This window comes from Amblyomma americanum, chromosome 1 (assembly GCF_052857255.1).
Source record: "Amblyomma americanum isolate KBUSLIRL-KWMA chromosome 1, ASM5285725v1, whole genome shotgun sequence".
NCBI classification, from domain to species: Eukaryota; Metazoa; Arthropoda; class Arachnida; order Ixodida; family Ixodidae; genus Amblyomma; species Amblyomma americanum.
In genome coordinates, this window is record NC_135497.1 from 206,441,657 (window position 1) to 206,460,816 (window position 19,160).

The 19,160-nt window shown below is 44.1% G+C and overlaps 1 protein-coding gene across 1 annotated transcript in view; it reads right to left on the bottom strand.

The window, feature by feature from the left end:
- The window catches only part of LOC144114534 (hemicentin-2-like), a 691,994-nt gene that overhangs the window by 351,794 nt on the left and 321,040 nt on the right, over nt 1–19,160 (bottom strand). The gene's annotated exons all lie outside the window — the stretch shown is intronic.

Below are 19,160 nucleotides of genomic sequence, written 5' to 3' on the forward strand. Positions count from 1 at the left end.
TCGCTGCGGTGGCTCAGTGGTTATGGTACTCGGCCGCTGACCCGAAGCACTCGGTTCGATCCCGGCCGCGGCCGTCGCATTTTCGATGGAGGCAAAATACTAGAGGCTCGTGTACTGTGTAATGTCATTGCACGTTAAAGAACCCCAGGTGATCGAAATTTCAGGAGTCCTCCGCTACGGCGGGCGTCCCTCATAGCCTGAGTCGCTTTGAAACGTTAAACCCCATAAACCGAACCGAATCTTTTGTGGTAGAGTGCCCATAACGTCATTATGGCATCATTTCAGGCTTTCTGACTTTGTTCGTACCACCCAGCACTTGTGGTGTTACGCCAAACCCGACGCCGCAGAACAGAGAAACGTGGCTTTAAGAGTTGTCGCTGTGAAACAGCCAGGAAAGGTCGACTTTCACGCCCATAAACAAAAATTCAACTAACTGCAGTGAAAGGGAGAGAAAAAAAGCCGGCTTTTTTTTCTGCTTAAAAAAATAAACTGCTCGAAAACGGAGTTGAAGTATGTATTCTACAAACCCATGACTCATTCACGAATGCAAATTCATAAATTTGTCCAAAGACCGCCCACCTGTCGAGGCTGCAGCTTCTTGTCTGCCTTGTCGCTCGGCGCCTGGCTACTTCGGTCATTCGGCCGAGGTCCGCACCCCGTACGTAACTGGCGACGTATCCTGATTCCCGCTTGCGAGAAGCATCAATCGGAGCCTATGCCCCTTACGTGGCGATGTGCCAGACTAGCAGGTGGCGCCCCTCTCGCTGCTAAAACGTGGCCGGCGACGTCGACGAGCTCACCCTTCGTGTCGGCCTATCAGTGTCACCCGTATTTGGACAGCGCTTACCCCGGCGGCGTTCTCCAGTGTGCGCACTGCCAAGGAGGGATTCCGTGAGGCTCAGCAGCTGTCAAACGGTCGCTTGCCAAAGGCGCCATAAAGCGGCTATATTATAGCGAGTCACAGGAAGCGAGTTCTAGATGAAAAATGTCTTCGGCACGCGGAACTGGGTGTCCAAGTGCGCAAGTAAACCATTAGGTCATGTATCAGTGCATTTCAAATTATTCACGGTCACTATTGGTTTCAGTCATTGAAAAATATTGTTCAAAGGCGATGAACGGCTGAACATTCGCCAGTTCCCTAACATGACGGGGTTGTGGCGGTAAAGACTCCGGTAAAGTCGTCAGATATGCCTTCTTAAAGTTATGAAAGAAATTTATTGGAGTGCATAGGACAGTTTTTGACTTAAGCAAAGGCGGGGACACGCTCGCGTTAGAAAGTTCGAGTGGTTCACCACTCGTTGAAAGCCATAATGCACGCCAATTTTTCCGGCAGTGATATGTGTTGAAGCCTGATTGCTCTTTCAAATTATTTAGGTTTATGGAGTCGCCAGCGATGACACTAGCCGCCGCTTTCCACAGCCCAAGTGCTCTATCGTGGGATGCTGTCCCGCACCATCCGTGCTGGAGGAAGCATAACGGTGACGACTACAAAATAGAGAGAGCGGCGGCTTGAGCAGTTATTGTTCAAATGAGGCATCCATGCAGCCAGGGCAGCCCCATACGGCAAGAGGCAGCCACCTCGACTATGTCCACACTTAAACATGTTAATGACATGGACTATTCTAAAGACGTTAAAATGTGCGACGCTTTGAAAGAGCAAAGCAAGACGCAGTCAAATGATACACGCATTTCAGGTGCCCACCGCGACAAATCTCCAGAGCTAGGACGACCAAAAACCCCGGGTACATATGTGGGGCGAAACCCAAAACTATGCCAGTGTTTCCCGCGTTGCCAGCGACAGCAGTTGCAAGCATAAACTGATTTTTACAGGCCAGCTTTTGTGTTCCTTATCGGCGGGAACAATATAATTCAAACTTCTGTCCCCCATCAGCCAAAGTTTGTATAGGGTCATTCCATGCGAAACGTCCCAAGCCCTAAAAGCGACCATCACGGATTTTGGTGCAAAAAATTCAGGTAATTGTCGATTATGTGAATAGCGCTTTTCTAAATTATTTTCGCGAAATTTTTTTTATCACGTAAGTGCCTTTCGATGTTTTCGCGAACACGCGAAAGTTGCTTGCTGGTAAATATTTTTTAATCAGGTGTGAAAGCAGATTAATTAACAAATTCGTTTTTATATTATCGCGTATGCATCGTTCTTTGATGCAACGTTATTAGTGCCCCCATATAAAGATTTGTTGCTTTTTCTCGGTACAATAAAGAAGCAAAAAATTGTGCGTATTCAGAATTTTGTTTAGAAACGTCTTTCATGTTTAAGTCGCAATAATTTTTTTCGCCGTTCACTTGGTGGTAGAGCTGCTACCAAAAATATATTGAACTTTCTTTAAAGGGCATTTATTTTAAAAATCAGTCCCAAAGTTGCCAAAAAGTGATGCTTTTCCTAGATTGAGACCTAAATTAAGCATAAAGGCCCTCGAGGTAAAAATACTTGAGATAGCTCAGTAAACACATACACTTATTAGCTTGCAACCTACGATGTTTCGCTCGAGTAAATTTTGTCTGACGAAAGAAAAAAAAATGTTTAATGGTCACTACCAGTGTCACTGGGCGGCACTGCCCAACTGTGGCTTCGCTGCTTAAGGCCTACGCACCGCAGCTCAATTTGGGTGCGCCTGTAAACGCTGGATCCAGTATATGTGGGTCAATGCTGTTTTCTTGGCGCCAAATGGTAGTAAAATAACAGTTAGTGCTATTGCCGTGTTTTGTTTTTACTATAATAGTATTTTATTATTTACATATGTGTAAAGAAATCTCTATTTTTCTGATGGATCTGCATCACAGTTTACGAATAAAAAGAACTTTCTGAGTGTCTGCTACCCCGAACAAGATCACAGTCTTTTGGCAGAATTGAATTTCTTCGCTACTTCAGGCGGAAAAAGTGTAGGCGATGGGGTCGGCGGCACACTTAGACGTCTCCCAGCATGAGCAAGCTTGCAGAGGCCATATCGGTATCAAATTATATTACCAGAGGATCTGTTTACCTGGACAAAAAATAATAATGAAAGGAGTTACAGTAATCTGGGTGCCCAGCGCAGAAATACAAGAAAAAAGAAAAGAACTGGCTTCCAGATTCGCCATGGCAATCACAGTGAAATGAACGCGACAGTTCCACTACTTCCGGCCAGCGACGTCTTCAACACTTCATGTTCGCATCACATCAATCTCAAACGTACAAGAAATTCAAGTCAAGAAAGAGACGTGAACATACAGGTGGCTGCATATTCAAACAAAAAATTCAAATGTTGAAGAGATAAGGGGATGAGAAAACAAAAGGCAGAGAACAAGAATGTAGAAATGTTTTTTATTTGCAGGGTATAGCCTCCTGCTATAAGTGTCCATGGGCCCGTAAAAGCCATCTTTTCATTCTGTTGTAAGACAAGAGAGAAGAAATGAACATGTAGTTCTTCTGTATCTGCAACATTTACGATTAACTGCCACACAATAGGCGTCACATTGATGTTTTATTCGTTTTCCTGGCCACGCTGCGGCCAAAAATGACTGTTAAATTGAGGAAAGTAACTTGTTCAAGATGGATTTTTACTGGCATCAACTGAATGAGACCGTGTTCGCTTGGCAAAGACCTAAAGTAAACATGCATGTCAAAAAAAGGATCGGTGTCACGCACGTGCAGTGCAGTGAAAGCGCATTTCGGCAGTGCCGACCATTAACACTGGTAGTGAACTTCAAAATTTTTTTTTCTCGCGTCAGACAAAATTTACTCGAACAAAACATTGCGGATTGCAAGCTAATAAGCGTATGTGTTTACTGAGTTATCTCAAGCGTTTTTATCTTGAGGGCCTTTATGCTTCATTTAGGTCTCAATCTAAGAAAATCATCAGTTTTTGCCAACTTTGGGACTGATCTTCTTCAAAAGTGCTCTTTAAACAAAGTTCAAAATATCTTTGGCAGCAATTCTAGCACCGATTAAATGGTGAAATTATTTATTGTGACTAAAACATGAACGACGTTTATAATAAAAAATATTGAAAACGCACAATTTGTTTCTTTATTGTACCCAGAAAAAGCAGCAAAGTCTTATATGGGGGCACTAATGACGTTGCATCAAAGAACGATGCATACGCGATAACATACAATAGAATTTGTTATTTAATCTCCTTTCACAGCTGATATAAAAGTATTTAACTCAAACAACTTTCGCGTGTTCGCGAAAACTTCGAAAGGCGCTTACGTGAGAAAAAAAAATTTTCCCCGCGAAAATACTTTAGAAAAACAGTATTCACAAAATCGACAATTACCTGAATTTTTTTCAACAAAATCGGTGATGGTCGCTTTTGGGGCCTGGAACATTTCGCATGGAATGACTCTATATATTACGTCCACATTGGCTCTTATTATACGGGGAGCACAGCTATAACTACGCCACCACGTAGGCGCCACGTAGGCGCAGGCTCCTTCGCTGGTGCAACCTACAGGAACGCGTTCGAACCGTAATGATTCTCTAGGAAAGCTACCTAACTCTGCTGCACAAAGTAAGCCTACTTCTGATATATAGAAAACGTTTTTTTTCGCACATGATCTCTTCTTGCATCTTTCATGCATCATTTACTCAACTAACTCTTAGCCCTGTTACAAGGACGGCTCAGTGCAATTTGCTAACAGCACGAGTTCTCATGAGGCAGTTGTTGAACATATGATTTGGTTTATCGGGGTTTAACGTCCCAAAGTGACTCTGGCTATGAGGGACGCCGTTAGTGAAGGGCTGCAGAAATTTCCACCACCTGGGGTTCTTTAATGCGCACTGACACCGCACGGTACACGGGCCTCTAGTATTTCGCCTCTATCGAAATTCGACCGCCGCGGCTGGGGTATAACCCCCGTCTTTCGGGACAGCAGCCGAGCGCCATAACCACTGAGCCACCGCGGCGGCCTGTTGAGCACATCGTTTCAAACTACGATAAGTATCTGTTTTTCAGACTGAAAAGCAGAATGTGCTAAGCACATGCGCATCAATAATGCTGAAAAAATTTGTCCCGCACAGCAGGAAGTTCCTTTTCGAAATTATTTACAGTGCAAGCATCCCTCGCTCTGACATAAACCCACAGGTGGAGTATTGTTCTTTTTTCTCTGATATGCAACGTAATCTTTGCATTTTGGAATTCGTTGGCTGCTAATCATAAATAACACTGGCTCTCTTGGGCTCCGCTATGTCGGTAGAGTATGCACGGACCGAGGAAGGGGAAAGCAGCAACACCTTCGAAGACAAACTGCGAAACTGTTCGCGGTACTATGCAAATCAGGCACATGGCAAAAACCCCGGGGCAGTTAATGTACCTTTCAATATGCCAAACCAGCTTCATCCCCTGGCCGCTACCTTGAGTAAAGTAGCGTACTTCTGACTTTAATTAGGTACAGTGGACGTGTTCTCAGCGTATGATGTTTGTTTTTGCTCAGTGTTCCTCAGTGTTCAAGCAAGCAAACTGCACCAAAATCGGGGGCGCCTCACACGCAGTGGTAGCCCGGCATATCTTTCACATAAAGTGAACGTTTCGAAGTCGTCCAACGCGTCGAAACAGAACCACCGCGTGTGGGCTAATGCAGTCAGAGGCTTCCAGCTGTGTCCTCAACGCAGCGGACCGAAGCATAGTTTCTTGAGACGGCCTTCCTCCCATTCATGCACCAATTGATGTAAAATTAGGAATGTAATAGTAGGACTACGCGTTAATAGGAGAATGGCAATGAAAGAGGAGGGAACTGTCCACTGGCAACCATGTGGGTGCTTTCACTGCCGCTTGCACGGTGATTATAAAAAAAGAAAGCTGAAAGGGCGAGAAGAGAAAATTAGACGTGGCGTTGCAGCAGTTGTGTGTGCCGAAGTGTGCAGGTTGTCTTCAGGGCCTTTTTCCGCTTCAAAATAGCGCGTAAGGTATGGCGCCATGTGGCTTTGACGTCCGCACAATTCACATTTGTGAATCCAGACTCCACGCAGCGTGACTGCCGAGAGCGGCGAATATTTGGTAGCGTGCCTTTTCCCGCCATTACATTACCCGCCGTCCCCTCAAGTGGCGTCGACCGTTCCCCGCTCGGGGGAGGCTGACACCGGGACGCTCCCAGCGAAGCCTCTGAAATGACGCCCGCCCACGAAAGTGCGACGCGCTTCGAAGGGGGCGGCGAGCCAGTGGCCCCTTCCGAGGTGCGCGACCGCCTGAGTAGCGGCGACGTGCGAACTCGCCGGGCGAATGACAGGTGTCCGGAATAGGCTGCCGTGATCGTGTTCGCGCCCTGGAGGCTCATCTTCGATTGCTCCCTTCGGTACCTGGCGCACCGCTTCTCCACTTGGCGTGCCTCGATGGGTGCCGCGATGGGACAAACTTGTAATCGATGAGCGTTTCCTTGGCGTCCACACCTCCCGCTTACGCGCCTAATCCGCGGACTAGCTGCCTCTCAATTTCGGCTCTTGCGTGCTCCAACCATGTGCTGCTGACGACGTCATTATCTGCCGGGAAACCCACTCGGCTGGCCGAATCAGCCATCCGTGCTCCCCCGGCATGGGGTTCGAGTAGCAATAATCCGGCCGTGCAAATCCTCCCACGTTCATCTCTGCTGCCTTTCAGCACCCAGCCCTAAGAGAATCGGCTGTATGTCTGCTGCGGACAGTTTCTCCCGTAAATCGCGTGGAAGGACCTTTCTTTCTGTGTGTTTATTTTTTCCCCTTTTATTCTTACCCTTGCCGTCTGGGTCACCTTTCAAAGGGTAAGTGCAAGCTGCCAGTCTTTTCAATCAATAAAGAAATCGAAAATTAAGACTGTTAGTAACATTCATATCGCAGGCGGGCGCAATGAAATTGCTGGGTTATTCTTGCAGTCATGTATTCCGCGTGATAACGCGTTGAGAAACTGCGACTGGCTGCCGTGAGAACTAGTTTCGAATCACGCTGGAGATGCCGTTACTACGCGTGTCACAAGAAAATTCGGGCATGAACACCTGGCGGGTCACCTTGGTGGTATTAAAGCAGACCAGATAGGAATCATCTACACCTTCAGCAGTCGCTCAGAAGGAAACTTGACATATAACTAAATACCTCAGCCTAGCAGTCATGTGCGTGGGGAGAAAAAAATCTTATCGTCCTTGTCTAGTAGCTAGATGGAACACGGACGTGTCAACAAACAGCGTCAACAAAAATTCTAAATGACTAGACACAAGAACCGTTACCTCCAGTTAAAATCAACTAAATTCTGCATACCGGCTCTCGTAATACCCGGTACGTTCGTACACGACTCTAAGCGGACATAGGTGTAACGTTTTCTACTGTAGAGCTCGGCCAACAATAATGCGGAAACATCAGCGCAGCTCCACAGTTGCTGGTTTGCTTAAACACCACACCGTCGTGCTGCAAAGTCAGACTATCGAGGCCAGGACAACTGCCTAGAACTATATATATATATATATATATATATATATATATATATATATATATATATATATATATATATATATATATATATATATATATATATATTCCAGCTGCTAATGCAGCAGCGACGGGACGGTCGGCGACGAAACATTCCTCTGAAGTGCATTATTTGTACACAACGCACAAACTTGGATTCTTTGATCGAAGTCACAGCCATTGCTTATTCTGGGGAGCCATTGCTTATTCCTCTGGGAAATTTGCCTGTTTCGCCTATATAAACCTGGTTACAATCACCGCACGGGATTCGGTAGACGACGCCTGGAAAACGGTTATCTAGCAGGGGGTCCCTGACTTTCACCAGCATACTTCAAAGTTTGCTGGAAGGAAAGTGTCAAATGCGTAGGTTATATTCCGCGAAAATATGGGATAAAGCTTCGCTTATACCACGTACATACGGAATTCCCGCCGTCGCGGTGAAAACCTCACGATTCGAAGAGCTCGGTTGCAAGATATGTTTTTGGATCCTTTCCACAAAATGGTCGGGATAGCCGTTAGACGAAAGAAAGCTCTCGGCGTATCATTTGAAGTTCGGCTTGCAAATCGTCTTTTTTTTTTGCAGATTCGTGTCACACATGTCACCAAAGACGGCACAGCAGATCTTTTGTGGGCAACCGGGTGATTTTAATTAAAGTCTAAGTACTTTCCTGTGTGCGTTGGTTTCCGGTACACTTTGAAGGAGAGACCATCGCCCTTGCGTTGTGCCAATACGTCAAGGAACGGGAGAATGCCTTGTTGTTCATATTCGACGGTCAACAGTAGTCTCTGCTCGACTGAATTCAATTGTTGCAGTAACCGGGAGACGTCATCTTTGCGTAGGATGCAAAAACAATCAACTACGTAGCGGTAAAAAAAACTTGGGTTAGGCGAAACAGGCAAATTCACCAGGAGAATAAAAGAGCATCAGCGCGGTGTCGACAAACACGAAGTGGCTTCCAATGCGATTGCCGACCACGCGCATGAGAAAACGCATCATATCGACTGGGACAACGCTGCAATCATATCCAAAGAGCGGAACTTGACGACACGCCTTTTGCTTAAGTCATCATTCGTCCAAACGACGCCTGATACTATGAACCGGAAGAAAGAGACGATGCCACCCGTGTACGTACAATCATTACGTCATATTCTACGTATTTAAGTTTCGACCTTTTGCCATTTTACCCTCATTGTGAACAAGGAACCCGTACGGGCTCCGAAACGTCAAATTGTTTTTACTTTGACTTCGTCAGTGACTGCAATACTTTTGCTTCATAGATATGCTGCCGCATTCTGACTGACATTCGTGCAGATAATTCGCAGTAGAAAGTGTGAAATATTTTCACCTGCCATCTCAGCACTCTGATGTCGGCAGCAGAACGACCAAAGCAGATGATGCCGACAGAGAAACAACATGCCTTGCAGAGAGTGGAAAAATACAGGGCTCGTTAAAAACTGGGCTAAATTTGCTGAACTAACTGGGCCGCGGTGGATAGAATAAAGGAAGAAGCATCTTCAAAGGAGCTGCGCAAAAAACTCGCGTGCTCCACCGCCGCTCCTTCATCGCGTCTACGACAGAGGTACAGGCCTTCTTTTTTGGTCTAAATGTGTCGCTGGTGCCGCTTTTTCGAGCACTTCACTCTTGAATAACGTTCGGTTAATGTTAGCAGGTGCGGCTGCTTACTAAAGCTCTGAAAACCTGGTAGTACCTTTTCACTTACTGTTTACTCGCTATTAAGGCACTCGTTGCAGATACCAACACTTACAAATGTTTTAATAAATATGATTTCTCGTTACTAACTTGTTAGTAACCGTTTGTGAAACTAATATTGGGAAGAAAATCGTCAATGGATAGTGATACAGTCCGTAATGGAAAAAAAGATTGTTTCTAATTCAGTATATTTTCAGCGTCATGAGCTCAGGTACGCCTACCGGTTCTGCAGTCGTAGACCCTAATGAATGGTCAAGCATATGATGCATGTAAGTCGGGAAAAGTATTATTTCATGCATGTAAAGTGAGCGTATGACGGTTGTGAGATCTCGTCCGATTTGTAGCTTCCTAGTTTACTGGAAGCAACCAATGCGTGTAGGGTATACGTTAGCTTGCTCGAAGGAGAAGGTTTTTATTCGGTGGTTGCATTAATGAATATAGAAACGGCGGTCGCAGAGAACGAAGGCTGTATCGAGAGCTCTTATCGGTAGTTCTAAGAATTCAAATGCATTCAAGAGAGCAACAACAGCAGTTCACAGTGGAAGGACAGAAAAATCAGTATGAGCAAAAATAAGGAAAACAAGACCCGAATAACACGGGGTCATAAAGTATCAACGAAAAAGATTCCGGTAAGGCCACAAATGTGAGTGTAGTTTACGCTTAAAATTACCCAATGATGCTCAACGTTTAATGTCACTAGGAAGCTGGTTCAAAACTAACAATGCAGATATAAAGCTGGTTTGCCTGCCATAGTTAGCACGTGCTGTTGGGAGCAAGTAGTTGCTATTCGCGCGAAATCTCGTTCAGTTTTTGTTAACGAGCTCGCAAATGTCAAAAACAGTGACTGGAAAAAAGATCCTTGACAGCTTTAAAAAGAACAATTAAAATTTTGAATTTTACCAGGCAGCGGCTGCGGCAACTGTAACGTTGCACTCAAGCGCCTTCATTTCACCGTCTTGCAGATTACTTGCCAGTCATCCTTCATCACTGGACGTTCGTCGGCAGCCCCTATCTCCTCGGTTCAACACTGATCATCGCCTCCCTGACGTCACAGTTTGCGTCGCTTGCCTGCTGCAGCCCGCCGCCAGGAGCAACATGGCTTAAAAGAGCAAGCAGGGACCGGACATCTTCACTTTGGCAGCGGCTGCGGCAACTGTAACGTTGCACTCAAGCGCCTTCATTTCACCGTCTTGCAGGTTGGAAATTCATTTAGAATATTTTTGCCTTATTACTACCTGAACTGTTGCTGCTGCTGCTGCCAAAGCGTGTTTTCTTTTCTTGCATTGTCCGATATGAATTCTGAACTCGCTAAAGCGCTCAAAGACGTACGGCAGGACCTAAAAGAAATGCGAGCTTCTTTAGAGAGAGAATTTAGAACGGAACACAGGGACATCAAGAAGAGCTTAGATTTTTTTGGTGAAAAATTTGAAGAAATGACAGCTGAACTAAAGGCCTTACGAAAAGAAAATGACGAGATTCGTGCTCAAAATGCTTCTCTCACATCCGAGTGTGAAATGCTCAAGAACCGTGTGCACGAAAATGAGCAAAAGATCTTGCAGCTAGAGCAATACTCTAGAAACAGGAATCTTGAAATCAAAGGCATTCCAGTGTCTGACTCCGAAAATGTTGCCGAAATCTTGGGGAAAATTGGAATAGCTATAAATGAGCCAATCGCAAAACCTGACATCGAGGTCTGCCACAGAGTTCCGACAAAAAAAGAAAATGAGTCTAACATTCTTGTCCAGTTCCTCAGCCGAGCTAAACGTGATGAAGTCCTCGCAAAAGCAAGGAAAGTACGCCTTTCGACCACTGACATCGGTATCGATATTGAGCCATCGTTACCTGTGTAGTTAAATGAGCACTTATGTCCAGAACTAAAAAAACTGCTAGGAATGGCTGCTGCAAGGAAGAAAGAAAAGGACTGGCGCTTTGTCTGGACCAAAGACGGAAAGATTTTTGCAAGAAAGACTGAAACCTCCCGCACGCTGCGCGTTGCGCACATCGCCGATCTGGAAAAGATTAACTGAGCATATCTGGCGTTTTCCGTTATCACAGCTTCAGGCGCAGGATGGATAACGCTTATTTTACACCGAGTGAAGTTGGCACTTTGCGCGATAATTCTGGATTTAACTTTTCGTTTATTCATTTCAACGCTCAGTCAGCGCGAAATAAAGAGGACACAATTCTTGCTTTATTGGCTACTTTTGGTTTTGAGCCGGACATTGTCATGATCACCGAAACTTGGTATCGGGATGAGTGTGATATTCTTAAGCCACCAGGGTATACGTCCTACTTTGTAAATCGTTCTTCCAGGTTAGGAGGCGGCGTGATGCTAATGGCTAAGCATGAAATAACCTGCTCTTTAGTTGACCCACATACGTGTATCACGAACGATTATGAGGTCTTGACAGTGCAGTGCAATGATGCTGTGTTTTGTGTTTTGTATAGGCCTCCAGCAGGAAGTTTCCCGAATTTTCTTTACTTTTTGGACAAATATCTGAACTGGGCCAGCGATAGCGGCTTTAGGTTATTTCTGGCAGGAGACCTGAATATAGACCTTCTGAAATTTTCTACACAGCAGACTGAATTAACCAGAACTCTTGAAATGAATGGTTTCTTAAATGTAATAAAAGCTGCCACACGCATTTCAAATGGCTCTTCAACACTATTAGATCTGTTTATTACTAACATTGATGATTCATGCCAACTGTCAGGGGTGATAAGTGCAGAGATCAGTGACCACCTTCCTATATTTTTACTCACCAAACTCAATGAGTGTAAATCACAGACGTCATGTGATTTTCCTGCAACAATAAGAGACATTAACACGAAAAGTTTGACTACTTTTCGCAGTCAGTTGTTAGTGGCTGACTGGTTAAAAGTGTACTGTATCGACGACCCTGAACTTGCCTGCGATTGTTTTCTAGAGATATTTAGAGGTGTGTATGATCAATGTTTCCCGTTGAAAAGTTTGCAACGTTCACGTAAAAGCAAGAAGCCATGGATAACTGAAAAGTGTCTAAAAGAAATACGCAAAAGAAATAAGTTATACAAACTTTTCATTAACAGTAAGAGTGAGGTTGCGCTGAAAAAGTTCAGATCTCAGCGTAACAAGGTCACCAGCATTTTGCGACGTGAAGAAAGGTGCTATTTGCAGAATTTATTCAATTATGAAGTAATGAAAAAATCTGATCTAGCCTGGAAGAGAATAAATGAGTTCCTAGGTCGCAGTGTGAATGACAGAACCAGTCTGAAAGAAATTTGCATAGACGGTAAAATAATTTCTAACGTGGACCTTGCAAATTCTTTCAACGATTATTTTATGTCTATAACAAGCAACGCAAATGACCCGAATTGTTTACAGTACATGGGCGACAGGCAGAAAGATAGTGCCTTTCTTATTCCTACAACCGCGGCTGAAATAATTACAACATTTGAATCCATGCGTAACAATAGTTGCTCTGACGTTGATGGATTACAAATAAGGCCCATTAAACATGTGTTGGACATAGTTGCTCCTGTATTACAACATGTCTTCAATCTTATTTTCACTAATGGTATTTTTCCTACAAAACTGCAGATGGCAAAAGTTATTGTATTGCATAAGGGTGGAGACAGGAATGTTTTCTCCAACTATAGGCCTATATCCATACTGCCAGTTTTCTCCAAGGGCCTAGAAAAACTGATTCATGTCCGAATGACTTCTTTTCTTACTAAATACAATATAATAACACGGTATCAATATGGCTTTATGACAGGTCTTTCTACCGAGCATGCTCTTTTAGCGCAAAAAGAAATAATATTGGAGGCATTTGAATAGGAATTATGTACATTGGGCGTTTTTATCGATTATTCCAAGGCTTTTGACCGGATCAGTCACCTAACATTATTAAAAAAACTGAATCATTATGGTTTCCGCGGCTTATTTCTTGATCTAATCAAATCTTACCTTCAGTACCGCAAGCAGAAAGTAATTATCAACAACAATGGCTCAGATTTAAGATCTAAAATTTCAGGAGTGCCACAAGGAAGCATCCTTGGGCCGCTATTATTCTGTATATATATTAATGACATTGTTAACATTGACAGTTCTGTTAAATTTATTGTGTATGCTGACGACACGTCCCTCCTAATTACTGCCCGAGATCCAAATGATGCTGTTATGAAAGCAAACATTGTACTAATGAAGCTATCGACTTGGTCCACTGTGAATTCCCTTGTTGTGAATGCAACCAAAACAAAAGCGGTCCTTTTTCGACCAAGAAACCGCCACATCTATTTGCAGTACCAGTTGCAGTTTGAAAACTTGGTCATTGAAATTGTGCCTGTTGCGAAATGTTTGGGAGTACTCTTTGAACAACACTTGTCTTGGGATTTGCAAGTAGATAAAATTATTAGAAAAATATCCAGAGTGTCAGGTGTACTTTCTAAATTGAGACATTGCCTCCCTAGAAGTGTAAAACTCCTTATTTATAACTCCCTTTTTATGTCAATAATAAGCTACTGTTATTTAGTCTGGGGGACAACCACATTATCAAACATTAATAAATTACACATAATACAAAAGAAGGCTGTTCGCGCTATCATGAATGTTCCATATCTTACTCATTCCGAACCACTCTTCAGAGAACTAAAATTAGTGCCGCTTCCTGACCTCTATCAGCATACTCTCAGAAAGCGTTATCAAACAGGTTTTAGAAAGAGAAACAGATCGCTTGAGACCATATCTTGTCTAACACTAAACAGAAATATTCGGGACACTCGCTATCATGAGATTTGGGAGGTCCCCTGTAACCGCACAAAATATGGTGATCAGATGCTGCGATTTCAACTGCCGAAATTACTTAATAACTGATGACGCACATATATTTGTTTCCCTTGCATGTTACAAAGCGTTCGCCTCTGTAAGTGTGCTTCTTTGCATATATTCATTGGCTGTTTATTCACATTTGCCTTTTGTGTAATTATATTGCTGCTTTTCAATTATTATTTCTTATATATAAAGTGTTCCTCACCTACTCTTTGTACATCTTTTGTTCTTCGAATTCATATTTTGTTCATATCTAATGTATATTTTCAATGCTGTGTCGTTGCCAAGAAGACGGTCAGTGGACGCTGTCAAGCCCTATTTTGAGGCTTTTTGTCCATTGTCCGCGACATCATTGTCTGTTGATATTAATGTTGGAATAAATTGGATTGAAATTGGATTGGAGCGAATTGGCAATATGAGTGATCATGAAGAAGTGGAAGTGCACTGCTACTGTGCGGCATAAATGTTATGATACGGATGGCGTGATTTTATAAATGTTGTAAAAGAGCCATGTATGTTTCATAAGTGTTTCCCCTTGAAGATATGCAACAGGTAATGTGGCTGTGAATGAAAGCAAAACAGAAGGAATGCAATGTTTCTTGAGAGAAAGAGTGCCGCGATTTTAGTAGTTCACGGATGCCATATGCATATTTTTGTTTTAAGTGCGCTATATGGCTTTTGAACTTAAAACGGGAATCGAGGCCAACCGCAGGAAATGTAGAATTGTTGACCGCTTGTATAGGATTAGTAGAAATGTTCATTCCAGGAATTTGTGTCACAACCCTATGACCTCAAGTGAAGACAATGTAAGTTGTTTTGGAAGTATTTATACTTAGACGTTTACGACGACACTAGAGGAGAACATTATTAATATCAATGCTAAGTTTTGTAGTTAAAAAATTTAATGAGCTATCAGTGGTTAGAGAATTGGGGTATCGTCCGCGTAAAGAAAGGCTTGTGAGTAAGTGAGGCAGTCAGGCAAGTCATTATTGTAAACCAAGAATAAAGGCTTGGTTCCGCATAGAGTGTGCTAATAATTTTCTCTTGATATCACTCCACATGCCTACTCTTTTCCATGTGAAAATGTTTTAATTTCAAACAGCGTCGAATCAATGCGGTTGAACGATGTATACATATCTAACGTTGGGTAACCAGAAGCAACCTGGGAGACGGGAAAGCCTGCATATACGAAAAAAAAAGTAAATATGCCGGTCTGTCTTCAGACACAGACGCAATGTTGATCTAAAAAGGGAACAGAAAACTAGAATGTAGAATTGTTCTCATTGACAACGCAGCGCTAACTCCTCCCAAATTTTCCAGATATATATCTGGAAATGTGATTGTGGCCTCAGATTTACTGAGTTTTGAGGAGTTGTATTTTTTATTGATTGATTGATTGACTGTTTGATTGATTGATTGATTGAAGCACACTTATTAATAAAAGCCCTTCTTGCATACATTGCACGTAGCTTCTGTGTGGGCCGTGTGGTCCCACCGTTGCCACGGTGGCCGAGACGGGTGCTAAATCGGTCGCCGCCTACTGCCGTAAAACATGTCGCTCGGGCCTTCTGCCATATATTCCTCGAGCATTACCCAGAGCAGAGCGACGCGTAATTACAACTTGCAAACAGAAAAAAAAATAGATATTCCTGGAAAAGTATCTCTGGAACTCATTTTGAAAACAGAAATCTTTGCTTTAATACACAAGTTTCGCATTAAGGGTGAAAACGAACACCAGAGGCCTTCGAATTATTGAAGTACCCAAAAATAGTAGCAGCTTTGGGTTTCCGCGCCAAAGCGAAGACCCCTTCTGAGCAAACGCCGGAAAATAGCGTGCACATTTCAAGCGACCCAGCAGAAGCAACTGGAGAAATTGTGTGCTCAAAGCACGCAGAACTGATTACCTCTCCTTTTCTGCATTGAACAGGTGCGTTCACGGCTGTTTTTTTTTTTACTTGGCGAACGCTGTATAACATATATCTCGTAGGGATGCGGACTTTCAGTTCTGTCTAATCTCGTTGTTGAGTTATCACTCAGTTCTGCGGCCTCGAAGAACGCCGTTATGAACTCCCTGTTCCGCGTGGCCTTAACGAGTTCTCGCAGTGTATTTGCACAAAAAGAAAGGGGGCCATTCAGCGGTGTTCGCGTGCTGCATGAGAGTATGTCCATAGGTTGTACACCTGAGATTATTTTTCTGCCACGAAAAGAAACCGGTACGTGCTCTTGGCAAAGATATAATTTTGATTCCCGACCGGTAGCGAAGGGGATGGCCACCATTAATTCCCTAAAAATTCCGCTAGGGCTGTTACAGACGTATACCACCTGGGTTGAAACTGGACCACATCTCGAAACGCCACCATCGTTGCATATCACGATAGAAAGACGTAAAACAGTCACCCCACAAATGCGCCAAGCGTGCCTTAGGATGAGAAGCAAGCGAGTATTTGCATCTTCTACGACGTTCCAAAGCAATGTACAATTCTCCCGCTTCAAGTAAATGCTTCCCAGAATTGCTTCGCTCGAGTTTGCTCATCGATGCGATAGACGAACCAGTGCCGTGTATTTCGTTTTACTGCGCTTGCTTTCACTGCACGTACTTTTTCTCCTGTGTTAGTCTTGGTCAGCCCTTTTTGCAAGTATAAGAGAAAGAGAAATGCTCATTTCTGAGGCCAGGCGAGTAACTCAACCTGTCGGTCAAAGCTGCTTAGACGAGACTGCCAAAGTAAGATGCATGCAAACTCGACTGCCTATACACACGGGCCCACACGCGAGAGGATCCAAGGCTATCCACCTGAACCCGATTACAAAGCCTGAATTCAGTCTGCATTATTTTGTTGCGTTTGACGGATAACGGATCGAATTCCAAAGGAACCAATCGCGGCGGGGCCCAGTGGCTTGCTCATGCAGAGTAGCTGAGCGGACGCGGAGCACCTGCTCCCAGCGCCGCACTGGAAAGGAGCGACTATAGGGATCCATTCGCGCGCTCAGAGAGTGCGAAAGGCTGCCACCATTTTTGGGTCCCCGCTGTGCAGCTATTCAAGGCCAGAAACAATACTGGGGGGGGGGGGGGGATTCACGCTTAATGATTTTATTGGGAAATCGCGTGGCTCGCGCAAAGTTAGGCCCGGTTCTCAATAAATCCGCGTTGGCAACCGACAGTCCCTTAGCCCGAGTATTGGTTATCGCGCGGATTCGGCGCTCTCTCTGCGCTCAGTGCTCTCGTTCAACCCAACCCAGTGAAAAAATTCAGTGGTGGACGACGGCCGGCCATGAAAATGCAAATGTCTTTATAAAGTGGAAGCGTCGATCAGATAACCGGGCTAATTTGATTCCCATTGACGCAAACGCTGATATTTCGCAAAGTGGAGCCGTCATATACGCGGATAGCACAGGGGGAAACGTGGCAGCAGCAAGGTCAGGGCTGACATAAACCAGTGGCAGTGAATGAAAATGAATACAGGCACTGATGAATGGAAAACCAGTTATTAAACGATGGTGTTTTCAACTAAAGTAAACCAGACGCCTGTGCGTGCGTTGGCATGCCCGTAGAGAAAATAGGCATTGCGACTTGAACGACGCCTTTCTTTGTCATTAATATCTTTCTGGGAAAAGGAAACTTGTAGTATAACAGTTAGGAAGTTGTGCAAGTTGCCGATTTTATTAACTATACAGCTAGAGGTAATTTAATTAATATAACATGACAATTGCTTGTAAAGGAGTCAAGTTTAGACTATGACAGCTTCACCGTGAATAATTCACTTTATTTTACTCTAAGACTCCGGCTGCTGATGGCACAAGAAAGAGGTGGTCACCTGCCTGGAGTGGGCTGCTACATTGTTCCGGTTCCAAGATGTTCTTCGTTTGACTTTCCCTTATTGAAATTAGTCAGTGCGGCTGGAAGTTTTTCTGCAAGTATAATCAAAAACTTAATCATGTGATCTGCAGAGCAGTTCATGGGTTGTCAGCTGACTTCCGCTAATTCTTTAATGCCACCATAGTACAAAAGAGGCCTCACCATGGAAACTGTGGAGACAATCTGAATAAACAGCAGCGCCAAACTTTCTATTCTTCGCGACCTGATCTTGTCGTTTACCCAAGCTGGCTGTAGGAGCGTTCATAGGGCACACAAAATGTAGTTATTTGAGAAGATTAGGATAAAAAAATTTTCAGGTGTTACATCAGTTCACTTTCGGTTAGATTATTACTGAATACTTTGTAAATAAGACAGCCGAATACACTTACTGCTGTGCATGTACGTCCAGGAGATCATATCTCATGCGCGTAAGACGTATTTTCTGTTTTAACCCCATGTTCACGCGGGCAGTTTCGGGCATGAGTGATGTTTTTCGCATAACTATACGCTTCACCTGCGATCATGAGCGGCATAGTATTATGCCAGCGTACGGTACACTTCTAGATTTAAAAAAATAGAGTATTTAGGCTTTCAACTCTACAGCCCGATAAATCGCGTTAATAAACATTTATTTTCTTCCCGGCAAAAAAAAAATGGTTCTGAACAAATTTTCTCGCTCCTTTATATACCAAAAACATAAGTAGCCATGACGTCGTGCTGTTCCTAGGCAAGTAGAAAAGAGCTACTTCCACTTCAGGTCAGGGCTGCAATTTTAATTGCCAGTGCGTCGTTTCTCCCTCACCACTACAATATTTCCTTCTCTTCCTGGTCAGTTATATGCCTCATTTTCCGCTGCCAGTTCTTCGATAATCTCTTATTCAGGCTTCGAGGGAATAGTCTATACGCTGCGGTTTGAAATTCCAGAGCCTCCCGGACGTCTGCAGTGGCGTGGAGGGTGTAGTGGGGGCTGCAGGGCCCCACAGCGGGCAAGGGCATTATCTACAGCTGCCGCTTACACACAAGAAGGGAAAATGCTCTCCACGTCCTCAGATCGAATTCCAGTCAGGACGGCCGTATTTCGATGCAGGCGAAATGCAAAAACGACCGTATTCTATGCGATGCAGCTGCACGTTAAATAACTCGAGGTTATTGAAACTAAACTAAAACCCTCCAGTACAGCATATCTCACAGCTCATGTGCATGCTTGGAACGTTAAAGCCCACATATCAGGCCATCACGTCTATATTGTCCGATGCGCCTCCTCGCGGCCACCTAGTGATGACAGGATGGATGGATACGGCTGAACCCTTTACATCGGGCGGTGGCTCAAGCCACCTAGCCATGTCTTGTGCTGCGC